This window comes from Vulpes lagopus, chromosome 12 (genome assembly GCF_018345385.1).
Source record: "Vulpes lagopus strain Blue_001 chromosome 12, ASM1834538v1, whole genome shotgun sequence".
Taxonomy (NCBI): domain Eukaryota; kingdom Metazoa; phylum Chordata; class Mammalia; order Carnivora; family Canidae; genus Vulpes; species Vulpes lagopus.
The window spans coordinates 53713933-53726887 of NC_054835.1; positions in this window are offsets into that span (position 1 = coordinate 53713933).

A 12955-nucleotide genomic window follows, 5' to 3' on the forward strand; every position below is an offset into this window, starting at 1 on the left:
GGGGACCACGAGCCCGCCAGCGTCAGCAGGGCCCCGCCGAGAAGGTGCCGGGGGTGATGTGCGTGTGGGCATGCGTGCCTGTGCAGGTGCGGGCGCGAAGGGCTCCAGGCCCCGTGGGTGGTGTCCTTGGAGGAGGAGGAGTGGGTGCTGAGGGGCCACTGTCCGATCTCCGAGGATCTGGGTTTCAGAGGCTTCCGTGGAACGGCTCAAGGGCTGCTCCTGGGGCTGCTGGAATTTAGGTAATTTCCCCTAATTAAGCAATTATCTCCGGTCTAGCTGCTCCAGGAACTTTTGCACAGGGGCGTGCCGAGGGAGGCAGCCGGGTTGCATCTGGGAAGGCCCAGACGTACGAACAGCCTAGAAGCCAGCCTCTCTGCGGAGCCCGGCTGAGGTGTGGAGCGGCCTTCCGGGGCGCGTTGGAAAGTGACCTGCCTGGTCCCCGAAGCCGCTGTCCCTGGGGCCGAACACACACACCTGGCAACCAGCTCCTACCAGGGGATCGGAGCCCATGAACACCCCGAGAATGGAGGGCTGGATTCAGACAACCATCTGCAGGCATGTTCCTTTGTGACACAAGGTTGAGGGGACCGTGACACCCTTCCTTCCAGCGGAGTATTTGGCGGGACCCTCACACGTCTTTCCCTGGGAACTGGGAAAACAGCCATCCCTGTTTCCCAGATGGAGACATCCTTGGGGCCCTGCCTCCAGGCCTGCAGACACAAGCACCAAGGCTGGGTCCCCCTGGCGTGGGCACGTTTCCCCAGGGTGGCCGCAGACCCTGTGCCCGCTGGCCGGGCCTCTGCCAGCTGGGGCCTGACCCGCCCCCGAAATGCCCTCGGGTCCCTTCCAGCGGCTGCCGGCGGGTTTGGGGAGGGGGTGCAGGATGGGGCCCGCAGCTGCTTCTCAAGGGAGCCTGTGGCAGGAGGGGCAGCTGAGGACCACGGAGGGAGCCCTGCCTGGCCGGTGGGATCCCGGGGCGGGGCACCTGAGCCTCCCGATCCCTCTGCCTCCCCGAGGCACCCAGCGGAGGCGGGGGCTCCAGCCAGCCCTGAGGGCTCCCGCCGATCAAGGCTGATAAAAGTTACACCGTATTTATTTATTCTCCAGAAGTGCAGAGGGACCTGAATAAAAGGAAAGGCCAAGGCATGTAGAGACCATAAAAAGAGAGTTTAGTTTTTATGCAGTGGGAACCCGGGGAATTAATTCCCGGCTGACAGAGGTCGCACGACAGGGGCTGAGTTTTAAACAGGCAGGCCCAGGAGCCTGGGGAGGCCGGGAGAGGCGGCCGGGTGTGAAGGCCGGGCAGAGGCTGGTGGGGGGCGCGGTGGGAGGCCCCCGAATGCCCAGCACGTGGGCGCTGGAGGCCCATTTCAAAGTGCACGCAGAAGGGCTTCAAGGCCTATCGTTCGGAGCTGATCTCATTCAGGCCGCATTTATTGGGCACCTACTGTGTGCCAGGACCCGGCTTGATGTCACAGGGGTTGCCGCATTGGAGAAACTGGGGTCCTGGCCTCAAGGCTCTCTTTGACTTTAGGGGGTGCCAGGAGCTTCATCAGCTGTGACTGGGGCCGCGGGGCCAGCGGAGGGGGCGTGGCCAGGGAACCAGGCCCCCTGGCTCTGCTACCAACCCCGCCACCCTGGGCAGCGTGCTAATGTCCCTACGCCTCAGCTTCTCCATCGAGAAAATAGGTGTAATCAGAGTTACTATTTCCTACGATTGTCCCGAAGCTTTCTACTAATGGACACGGCCTGGTATCTAGCACTTTCTATCAGGGCGTGTCCTGACAAACCCTTTGGGTTTGGAGGAAAGTGCTAGGATGGCCTCGAGTGATTCATTCATTGAAGTGGTCTGGGAAGGCTTCTTGGAGGAGGGGACTTTTGACCTAGATTTTTTTATTTTTTAAGATTTTAGTTATTTATTCATGAGAAACACAGAGAAAGGCAGAGACACAGGCAGAGGGAGAAGCAGGGTTCCTGCGGGGAGCCCAATGCGGGACTCGATCCCAGGACCTTGGGGTCACGCCCCGAGCCAAAGGCAGATGCTCAATTGCTGAGCCACCCAGGTGCCCTGACCTAGAGTTTTAAAGGATGAATAAGTCCCACGTGAGTGGAGAAGAGGGCCAAACCTTGGAGACAGGGGCCAAGGGGGTCCTGCTGGGTCGGGCTGTGGCTTGTGGTGTTGGTATGTGGGGTCGTTTTAGCACTGAGCAGGGGGGCAGCCAGCTTGCTGCTGCTGGAGACATCACAGGCAGGGGTTCGGGGAGGGCCCCAGAGCGCTCCCTACAGAAGCTGCTCCCACAGCGCCCGCAGCGCCCCTGCTGTCGTCTCGGGTACCAGGGCAGCCGCCCTGGGATGAGCGGAGGATGCCCCTGGCACAGGGTAAGGGGACAAGGCGGGCTCCGGCTGGGAGAGTGGGGAAGAGCCAGGCGTGCGGGGAGAGTGCCACAGAGCATCACAGAGCTGGAACCCCCCCTCCCCCCAACACACACGGGTGTGCCCTGTCTTCCCCCCAACAGGGAAATGGGATCACGGAATCGATGGACGCTCTGCGTGCGTAGGCGCCAGGCCCTGTGTTTCACGTGCATGAGCCCACGTGAGCCTCAAAACAACCCTTGGGGTAGGTCCTTCCTGTTATCTCCACTGTGAAGATGAGAACTCGGAGGCACAGAGAGGTTAAGCGGCTTGTCTGAAGTCACACAGTGGGTGGGAGTGGGACCCCGTGGCTCCCGCATCTGCTGTCCCCTGGAAACTACATCACGACAGCGGGGAGAAACCAGTGGGGGCACAGAAAGGTGAGAGGCTGTTGGGTAACTGGCACCGATGGAGGAGGCCGCCTCAGCTGCCCGGCTGGGCTGGAACAGGACGGGGTGCAGACAGGCTCGGTGATGAGGGTCCGTGCTCCACCCGGGAGGGAGCGCCAAGGGAAGGGAAGCCTGTGACCTCACCGGTTGGGCCAATGGCCAATGACATCACCAGGAGGGCGAGCAGCCAGGCCCAGCAAGTTATTTCTGGAACAGGCTGGCGGCCAGACGCAGCAGCTCCTGAGCTGTTTCAGATGTGGCTGGGACAAAGCCTCCGGCTGCCCTGGTGGGGCCGCCAGCGCCGGGTGGGGGTGGCAGGCCGACGGGCAAGGAAGAGGGCTGGGGTGGGAGGGCTCCGAGAGGTCCTTGGGCTGCCACCCACGCCCGTCCATCTGGACCCTGGCCCTGGGTGAGCCTGGTCCCTGCCGCCCTCCCTTGGGGGCACTCGTGCAGAACCCAGGGACCCCCAGGGGCCCAGAAGGCATGCCCTGGGGGCTTTGCGACATCCGTGCACATGAGAGCGAGTGTGAGCTCGCAGGGGCCTGGTCGTCGTCGATGCCTCTTGATCAGTGGGACACTCGCCTTCTGACTCCTTGTGTGGGGTGCCCTGAGAGCTCATGTGCATGGATGAGCGTGTGAGTGCCTGGAGGTGTGCATCTTTGCGTACGTGTGTGTGTGTGTGTGTGTGTGTGTGTGTGTGTGTGCACGAGAGACGCAGCCCCGGGGAGAGTGCAGGAGGGCTAGCAGCTAGCGGGCAGGGAGAGAGGAGTCACTAGGGGAGAGAAATCACTGTAGGAAGTGGGAAATAGGATTTCAGTGGAAGATACAGAGGCACTTAGAGAAGCTTCAGCAGAACTAGACAAACCTTTCAATCCATTTATCAAAAATGCCTGCAGCTCTGCTGCCTGAGCAGGTGCAACAACAATAAAATATTGAACAGCGCCGGCGCTCGTGGGGCTGGAGAAGCCCAATAAATAAGGGGTTACTGCGATGCTCACTCTCACTCTGCTGGGTTTGCTCCGCTGGTCCCTCCGACCCATCACACCTGATGGCCCTCCAGGCGCTGCCCTGGGGCCTGGGCACCTGCATCTCTGGGCTTTGGACTCGAGCCTCATGGGAGGTGCCAGGGGCCCTGGAGCCCAGAGCTGCCAAGGCCCCAGGCGGACAAGCTTTGGCATGGTGGCAGGATGGGGGACCTGCCTCGCGTGTCTCCTGGGTTGGCCAACTGCCCTCCTTCCCTTTGCCATCTTTACCACAAGGGAACCAGACCCACGTCCATCCCCCCAGTGGAGCTTTGGTGGTCGTTCTGTAGGCCACGATGGGGCAGCAGGGGTGTGAACACGGGGGCCAAGGGGTGGTGGTGGTGGGGCTCTCACACCCAGGCCCCAGGCTGTGCCATCTACTGAGACCTCCCCACCCAGTACCATACAGGACAACCTGAGCCTTCCGAGTGGTGGGCGGAGGGGCAGACGTCCTGTCGTACCCGACGGAAGGGGGGCCCCACTTTCCGGGGTTCCTCTATGCCTCTTCAATGCCAGAAAAGAAAGCATCTCAGTATACAGTCATTTTCAAACACCCCTGAACTCGAGTCCCCAAAAGAGAATGTCTCCACTGATTTGTTCACCTCCAGCTTCACAAGGGCAGCGAGCCCTGCCTCCCCCTACACACACACACACACACACACACACACACACACACACACCCTCGCCCCATCATTCCCTTTCCTGGCCACCGTGCTGCCGCCCTGTCAACAGGATAACCTGAATCATTGCATCCTGACGCCAGGAACCAAAAGGGCAGGAGGCATCGCTCCTCGATCCCCGGGAGAGACCCCCCCACACACACCCCCGGGGGCTGCGGGAGGCCATTCTCTGAGCCCTGCCCGCTGAGCTGGGGCATGGGAAGGGGACAGCTGAGTGGCTCTCCAGGGTTGCCAGGCTAACTACCTGGAATGCAGGAAATAGGATTAGACCTCGGCAGGGAACCGAGGGATAAAGGTTAATGAGGGAAGTGGGGAGACACAGGCTGGCTGTTCCCAGGGACCAAGGGTGGTCTCTGGGCTCCGTGGGAGCAAGCTGAGGTCATGTGGTCCATCCTCCTGCTCTGGAAGCCCAGCAAACGGGAACCCCATTTTGTCTAAAATGTTCTTGGAAAGAGAACCTCTTATCCACAAGTTGCTCTCCCTGAACTCCCTGGACCACCTGCCTCCTTGCAGCCTCTTACGTTCCCCAAAAGAGCTAGAATTTTCTGTGGTTCTTGTGGGACCAGCCAAGAGGCTGTCGTCTCCGCTGAGCCTAACCGTCCCCCCAGCTCTCTTTTCTCACACATCCTGGGAAGTGCAGAGGGTCCATCCTTGCACCCAAACGAGACACAGTGTCACTGATGTCATTATGCTCCTGCCACCTGGTAAAGGTGCCAGGTGGGCAGCAGCCAACAGCTGGGAGCAGCCTTCTACCTCTTGCTCCAAGGGCACCCTCTCCTTTGAAAGGAGGGTTGTGGAGCAGCAGAAAGAATTTCCCATCAGTCATCAGTCTGCAACCGTAGGGACGACTGCATCCAGGGACAGTGATGGAAATGCGCAGGGATGGAGGGTCGGGGCGGGGGGTGGGTGGGTAGGGCTCTGGTTCTGTTTCTGTTTCCTCACGTCCATCCCTCCGGAACCCACACGATGCCATTCCAGGCTGCAGGCCCCCCGGGGAGCATACCCTTCCCTCTTCCTTGTTTCCGTCCAGCGCTGTTTCCAGGCTGAGCAGACCTGAGGGTGGGGAGGGCTGGGGCGAGGTGCCAGGGCAACCATCCGAACTCCCTCTTTCCTCTGCCTTTGGAAATCTTTAAGGAAAGGAAACAGTCATTTTCCTGGGGTGCTGGGTGTGGCCTCACGGGATCAAAACTAGGCAAGGCACAGCGCCAGGCAGAGACCTGGTCCCCAGCCCATCATCTGCTTCCCAGCTGCTTTTTTGCCTTAGCGGCTCCTTTCAAGACACATCTGGGCTCAGCCAGGGCTCGGACTGCAGGGCCGCGGGGCTGTGCTCCCCGCGCGTGGGTGAGGGCAGCGTGTCACGTCTCCGGCTTTCGGGAGGGCCGTTCCCCATTCTTCCTCTTCTCACGGCCTTCCTTGAGGAGATGCGTTCAAACGATGGTGAGGAGGCCACACCGACGGGTGACAGGGCCGAGAGCCTACTCTGTGCCAGGCACCTGTTCAGCGCCCTCCTCTTGCGTTGTCTGTCTGAATTCACACGGCGATCCTGCAGAGTAGGAGAGAAATATCTATCCCCGCTCGTCGTATGGGGATGCTGAGGCTGAGAAAGCCCATGCAATTTGCCAAAGTCCACAGGTAGTGGGTGACAGACCGTGGACGCCCACCCTGCAAGGGAAGTGGTTAAGGCAGGGAGAGTTACGAGCCGGCCTGAGCAATTTAGTGCTTCTCGCAGTGCAGATGGACCAGAACTTTTGGGCAGAGGAGGGGCAGATCAAGTAGCTTTTCCCAGTTTCACGGGGACTTGTTTGGTTTTTGCACTGAAAGGCCTGTGTCTGAGAGTCCCCTCAGTCCCGGGCCAGCTGAGATGTTGGTCTGCCCAGATGTGGCGCACAGAGAGGAGAGCATGGGATGGGTACACTCCACTGGCCTTGGAGACCCACCTGCCACGGAGGCTTCCGAGTCCACGGGCACGATGAGATCCACTTGCAGGAGCTCTCCCAGCCAGCTCGTCTGTGGCTCTGAGGACCGCCAGCTTGATCCCACTCTTTCTCCGCCGGAAACGATGGCTATTGGCCCCCTTACCATGTCCACACTTGGCTGCAAGGGTGCCCCAAACCCCCCCTGATAACAGCCATGCCTGGCCCTGGCCTTGACACCACCTGAATGTGACTTCCCTGTAGACAGTGGACAAAAAAGAGGCCGACGGTTTTCTCAGACTCTTGCACCCCAACAGCCTAACAACCTCCACGCTCCTGAAGTCTGCTCAGAGAGGGGTCGCGGAGGGAGCTGAGTGCACGGGGACCCGGAGAGGTGAGAGGTGAGGAGAAAAGCAGGAAGAGAGAGGCATAACTTCCAGAAAGAAAAAAAAAAAGGAAAAAAAAAGTTCAATCAGATTTGTAAAGGGCACAATTTACAAATCCGTCACATATTTTACTAGGCTGGGATTTACGGATTAGCCTGTAATACTTAGGCGGCTTTTTGTAATAAAACCCTGAGCCCAGGCAGCCTTGGGGAAGTGAGGAGGAGGAAGGGGCCTTCTCTCTCTATCTTGCTTTCATTTTCCCAGCATTTTTTGATCTAGGCAGCCCCATTAATCTGTGCTTTATCTGCCTATGGAGAAGGATTGAGCTCTTTATTGGATTTTTGTCAAGAATAAATGATTTAGTTTGGGATATTGTGGAAACGATTTTTGTGGTATTACACCATCTAATAAATGAAACAGCAGGGATCAATTCCTTTCTTGCAATGTGTTCAACAGGCAGGGTGAAATATGCCCCACAATTATTTGGTATTGCACTCTATAGATATTTATAACCGAGTGTGACTGCGTGGATACCGGTCTGCCCAGATGTGGGCACCTGTCTGGGAGGATGCAATCCATCAGCTCTAACACACGAGACTTTGGAGCCCGTGTGACAGGCCGGTCACAAATGCAGATCGAGTTCACCGCAGCAGGCAGGCCCGCGCGACTCCTCGGAGCATAGGAATCGGGCCTGGGCGCGAAGCCTGGCGCCGGGGGGCTTTGTATCTACCAAAGCCCTTGGCCTAGAGGGCTCTTCCTAGAGGAATGGGGAGCTGACAGGTTGGGACATATTTGCACCGCAGGCCCGGGAGACATACCCAGGGTGTGGGGGCACCACGCAGAGAGCCTGGTCCCCTCCTTCTCTGCCCAGCCACTGCCTTCTCTCCCAGCGCACGGCTTCAAGGGAAGATGTCTGGGAATACTGAGATGGGAGCTGGCTTTCTGCCTAGGTAGGCTCATAAGGTTTATATCCCCGAAGGCCCACAAATATTTATTGAGAGCCTGTTATATGCCAGTGCTTAGCACAGGCCTGGCACAAACGAAACCATATATAGGTATTTGTTCACAGATTGACTGATAAACAAAAAGCTTTCAGGAGGCCCTCCCCTTCCCCAAACACACACTGTCCTCACGAGCGAGTGGAAATGGGGACGGGTCAGTTTATGAGCGGGGTCCAGCTGACAAGAGGGCTCCCCCAGCCTCCACCCGGCCCCCACTGCAGGGAAAGAAGAGAATTACCCCAACAGGGAGAAGTGGGGCAGGGGTGGCCCTGGACGACACTGAGATCCCTATGTCCGGGGTGGTGGCTTCCCCAGGGCCTGCACTCTGGATGTGGGTTCCCTGGGCTCCAATTGCCAAAAGCGTTCCCTCGAGGGGGCTAGTCTTGTAAGCGCCATCAGAGAGAGTGGCACGCCTGCCATCTGAGCCCTGAGAACTCTGTGAGATGTGCCTGGGGTGTGGGGAAGGACTTAGCAAATGCCGATCAGACGGCCACCCGGAGGAAGGACGGGTGTCAATAGGTGGGAGGGGGGAGAATCCCATAACTAACTGCTGAGGAGGGACCTGCTTTGGGAAGTAGGGGAAGGCCCAGGGAGCGGGGCAGGGGGCTGCTCATTCACTCTGGGGATTCGCCATGGACACGTCTCAACTGCGCAAGCTGCTCCCCTTGTTTCCCTGTCCCACTTCACCCCTTTGGGGGCTGCTCTAGGGTAGGTGGGCATGGGTGGTAGGAGGGGTTTTTTTACCCAGGGCTCTGGAAGGACACCAAACTGTTCTGCTTGTTACCTTCCCTCCATCTTCTCCCTAACTTTCGCAGTCCCCTCCACCTGCTCCTGTCCTGCCAGGTCTGCCACCCACCCCACCCCTCTTTTCCGGCTCCCTGCCCCTCCAGATTGCCTGGTGATCTATTTTGTTTCCTTTTGTGTTTCTTTTTCTGTTTTGAGTGTCTTTCTTTGCAGGTTTCTGTAGCCGGAAGATCTCCGTTCCGCTCCCAGCGGCTCCAGTGTAAATTCCCCTACCCCCTGGGGAAATGCACTACCTTGTTTTGGGGGGTTTTGGGGCGTTTTTTTTGTTTTGTTTTTTAGTTTTTTTGTTTTGTTTTGTTTTCCTTTGCCTTTTTTTCCCTTTTATTTGGAGGGAATGGGAGGAAGTGGGAACAGGGCGGTGGGTGGTGGATTTTGTTTATTTTTTTAGCTCATTTCCAGGGGGTGGGATTTTTTTTTAATATGTGTCATGAATAAAGTTGTTTTTGAAAAAAAAAAAAAAAACCCTCTGACCTGGGGTGCCGCGGGTTGACAAAAGCCACGATTGGGGAGCACTGCCTGAGGCCGCTCGGGCCGCTGGAACAGAGCGCTGCAGACCGGGTGGCGTGTATACAACAGGCGTTCATGGCTCACGGTTCTGGAGGCTGGAAGTGTGAGCACAGGCTGCCAGCGTGTCGGGGGAGGACCCTCTTCTGAGTCCCAGGCTGCCTGTGGGCTCACATGGTGGACACGGCTGCAGGGAGCTGGGAGCTCTCCGGGGGCTTTAGTCAGGCACAAATGGCATTCCCGAGGCGCCCCCCACCCCCAGGACCTAGTCACCTCCAAAGGCCCCCACCTCCTCACCCCTTCCACCTTGGGGGGTTAAGTTTCAACATAGAGGTTTGGAGGGGGACACGTCCAGACTACAGCAATCACGGATTTTACAGTCTGCGTGCAAATTTGCCTCTGGATACTCATCGTGATAACCAGAGCGGCCCCCCGGCTACGGGGGTTGGGGGGGTACGCTGGGCTGGTGGGGGGGCGGGTCGGGGCGGGGGAGCAGGGTCTTGTCTGAGTCCCTGCGTTATTGGATCATGCACAGTCTGAGCTGGGCTCCTGCTCCTGCTCCTGCTCCTGCTCCTGCTCGGAGGCCGATGTTACGAAGTCCTTGTCCCTGTTACACGCTCAAGGAGTGTCTGATCTGTGTGTCCTGCTTTCCTTCGGGGATTAATTTCCTTGACAGGCTCTGCCTCCCTGCCGTATGTTCTGCAAACGTTGGCAGTGACAGCGAGACCCTCTAGCTCTCTGTCTCTCTACCCTGAGCGTTCTATTCCTGTCCTGTTTTGGACCGTCTTGCCTGGCTATGTTTTCTCTGCCACAGTCAGAAGCCTTGGAGCTTGGTGGTTGATGGGAGGGGAGTTTTAAGTGTCTTTGGCATGAAGAGTCTCTTCTGCTTGGAGCTCTATTCAGACGATGGCTCCTCATTCCCTCCCCCCTGCAAAGAAATAGGATGTCTGATGGTTCCTGGGCAACCAATTAAAAACCACTGACAATGCCCGCCCCATTTTTCTGACAATGGCAGCTGAGAGGCTTGACAGTTGGAGTAATTCACATTCCATCATATGGATGTTTCATGGGCAGAAAGCCAGATGCGGCCCAACAGCGGGGGCTGGAGTGAGGTTGGGGTCCTACAGTGCCATTTGCTCACCTCCCAAGTGGGGTGGGGGTGCAGTTAGGAGGTGATTCCTTCCAGTTCCTGAGGTTGGCTTTGAGGGCACCTGTTTGGGTGTTGGCCCCAAGCCCTCTGAGTTCTCCCGACGCTCCTCCCGACGTGCGCAGAGGCCTGCTGGTGAGCTGGATCCGGAAAGCACCAAGCTCATTGCCACCGCAGGCTCTTCTGAGAGCCCGTCCTCCCTGGATGTGACACCTCCGTAGCAGACAGTTATTGTGATTCCAACTCGTTATGCTGAGATTCCATCCTCAGAGGGAATCTTCATATTTGTTGGAAAACAAGAAGATAACTCCCTGCATCGTGGCCGAGAGCAAGGCCTTTTTTCCCGTCAGCTCCTCAGGCCATGGCTCCGAGCCACCACGGATGCTTCTCTTTCTCCCACGTTCCACATCCCACGCATCAGGAAATCCTGTCGGCTCTACTTGCCATTTGCCAGAGTCTCATCACCATTCCTCTCCGTGGCTGCTGCGGCCACCCTGGCCAAGCCACCACCAGCCTGGGCTGGTTCTTCTCTCTCCCTCCCTGGCCCTGACAGCCCACTCTCGACACAGCAGCCAGAGCAAGCTGCCCACTGCTCAGAGCCCTGCAGAGCCCCCTCCTTCCCACAGAGGGAGAATCAAGTCCTCACTTGACCTCAAGGCTCTGTGCTTGTGGCCTGAGTGACCATCACCCCCTGCTCATCCCTTTTAGCCACACTGGCCGTCTTGCCAATGTGGCCCTAAAACCCAGGCCTGCTCCTGCCTCGGGGCCTTTGTACTGGCTCTTCCTTTTGCCTAGAATGCTTTTCCCACAGACACTTTTGCGTGGTTGACTCCTTTCCTGCCTTAAAGTTTGTACTCAAACAAAGGGCAGCTTTGTGCAGGGGTAAGAGCTCAGACTGGATCCTCGCCGCTTGCTCAAATCCCTCTTCTGCCGCTTGCGAGCCATCTGACACTGTGAGTGTTCCTCTGCCTCTCTGTACCTCAGTCCTGTCATCTGTAAAATGGGGGTAATGTTGACACTTGCTCGTAGGGTTACAATGAGGATGAAATGACTTAATATTTTAAAGTACTTAGAGCCTGACATGGAGTAAGGGTGAAATAAATAATTACTAAATTAGACTACATCGAATGAGATGGACACTGGGCAGTGTTTAAACATGCAGTTGGCTCCTCGGCCCCACCCCGAACCTCCCAATCTCCCTCCCTTGGTGTACTTTTGCCTTTATTCCGTTGTATGCATCACCTTCTGATGTGCTACATAATTTACTTATTTCTTAAGTGTTTTATTTGATGCCTTCTCCAACCAGAATTGCCAGAACAGAAGCTCAAAGAGGGCAGAAATCTTTGTTTTGCTCAGTGATAGACAGTGCCTGGCATACAGTAGGGATTCGGCTGGCGTCCTTCACCACATATTATAACCCATGGTGCTTACTTTTTTTAGGAAAAAGAGAATGTTTTTCTGAGTATGTAAGTAAAAGGTAGAAAAACCCCCACTGTGGGAAGCCAGACCTGGTGGAGACACGATATGGAGTGAAATTCTGGGTCTTGGGGTGGGTTCCTCCAAAAGCTGGCCCTGAGATAGGGTATACGTATGAATCTCCTCTGGCTGTTGTAACAATTACCGCAAACCTAGTGGCTTAACACAACACAGATGTTTTATAGCTGTGGGGATCAGAAGTCCAAAATGGGTCTTAGGAGCTAAGTCAAAGTGTCAACAGAGCCGTGTGTCTTCCTGGAGGCTCCAGGGAAGAATCCGTTCCTTGCTTCTTCCAGCTTCTAGAGGCTGCTGGCATTCCTTGCTCGTGGCCCCTTCCAGCCTCTGACCTCTGCTTCCTGACCCCATTCCCTCTTGCCTCTCTTGTTAAGCATGCTTGTGATTACATTGCACCCACCAGCATAACCCAGGGTTCTCTCCCCAGCCCCGGATCCTAAATTTAATTACATCTGCAAAGTCCCCGTTACCATGAAGATAAAATATCCACAGGTTTCAGGGGTTAGGTCATGGAGGTCTTTGGAGAGCCATCCTTCTGCCTATCATGTACGGATTCAAGTAGAAGTCATTTATTTGATAGGTGAGCCCAGGAAACATGATCTCATCTAACCTTAATTATCTACCAAAAGGCTCTATCTCCAAACACAGTCATGTGGGGACGAGGACATAATGCAGTTCATAACAGGAACTTACCTGGGGGACTCGGTAAAAATACAAAGGCCCAGGCTCTGGCCTACTTGCCTAAGCCTGGGCTTCCAGGTTTGGAGAAACAATGGGGTGGAACCCGCGTCAGCTGTCCCCACAGAGCGTGGGGTTGTTTGGGGGCTTTGAGGGTCACTCACTCTCTGGCACTTCTGACCTGTGTCTTCCTTGCTCCCTCAACTAGAAAAAAGCCCTGGGGTTGGGGGGTTCAGGTGTGTACATGAGCACAGCATGCAGAGCTGAGAGCCAAGGAGAAATGGCAGGTTCAGTCTCTACATTCAATGTGACTTGCTTGTGTGTTCAGGAAAAAAAAAAAAGCAATTTTAATATGAAAAGCAGCCAGTTGTCCCCATAAAAAATCTGAATAATAACATGTATATGTATAGTTTTATCTCATTACTTTCCTTTTAGTGCTAAAATTCATATGCACGCGCACACCTATCTATATATTTTATATATAATATGTGCAATATCTATACACACATGTACACATACACCCATGTG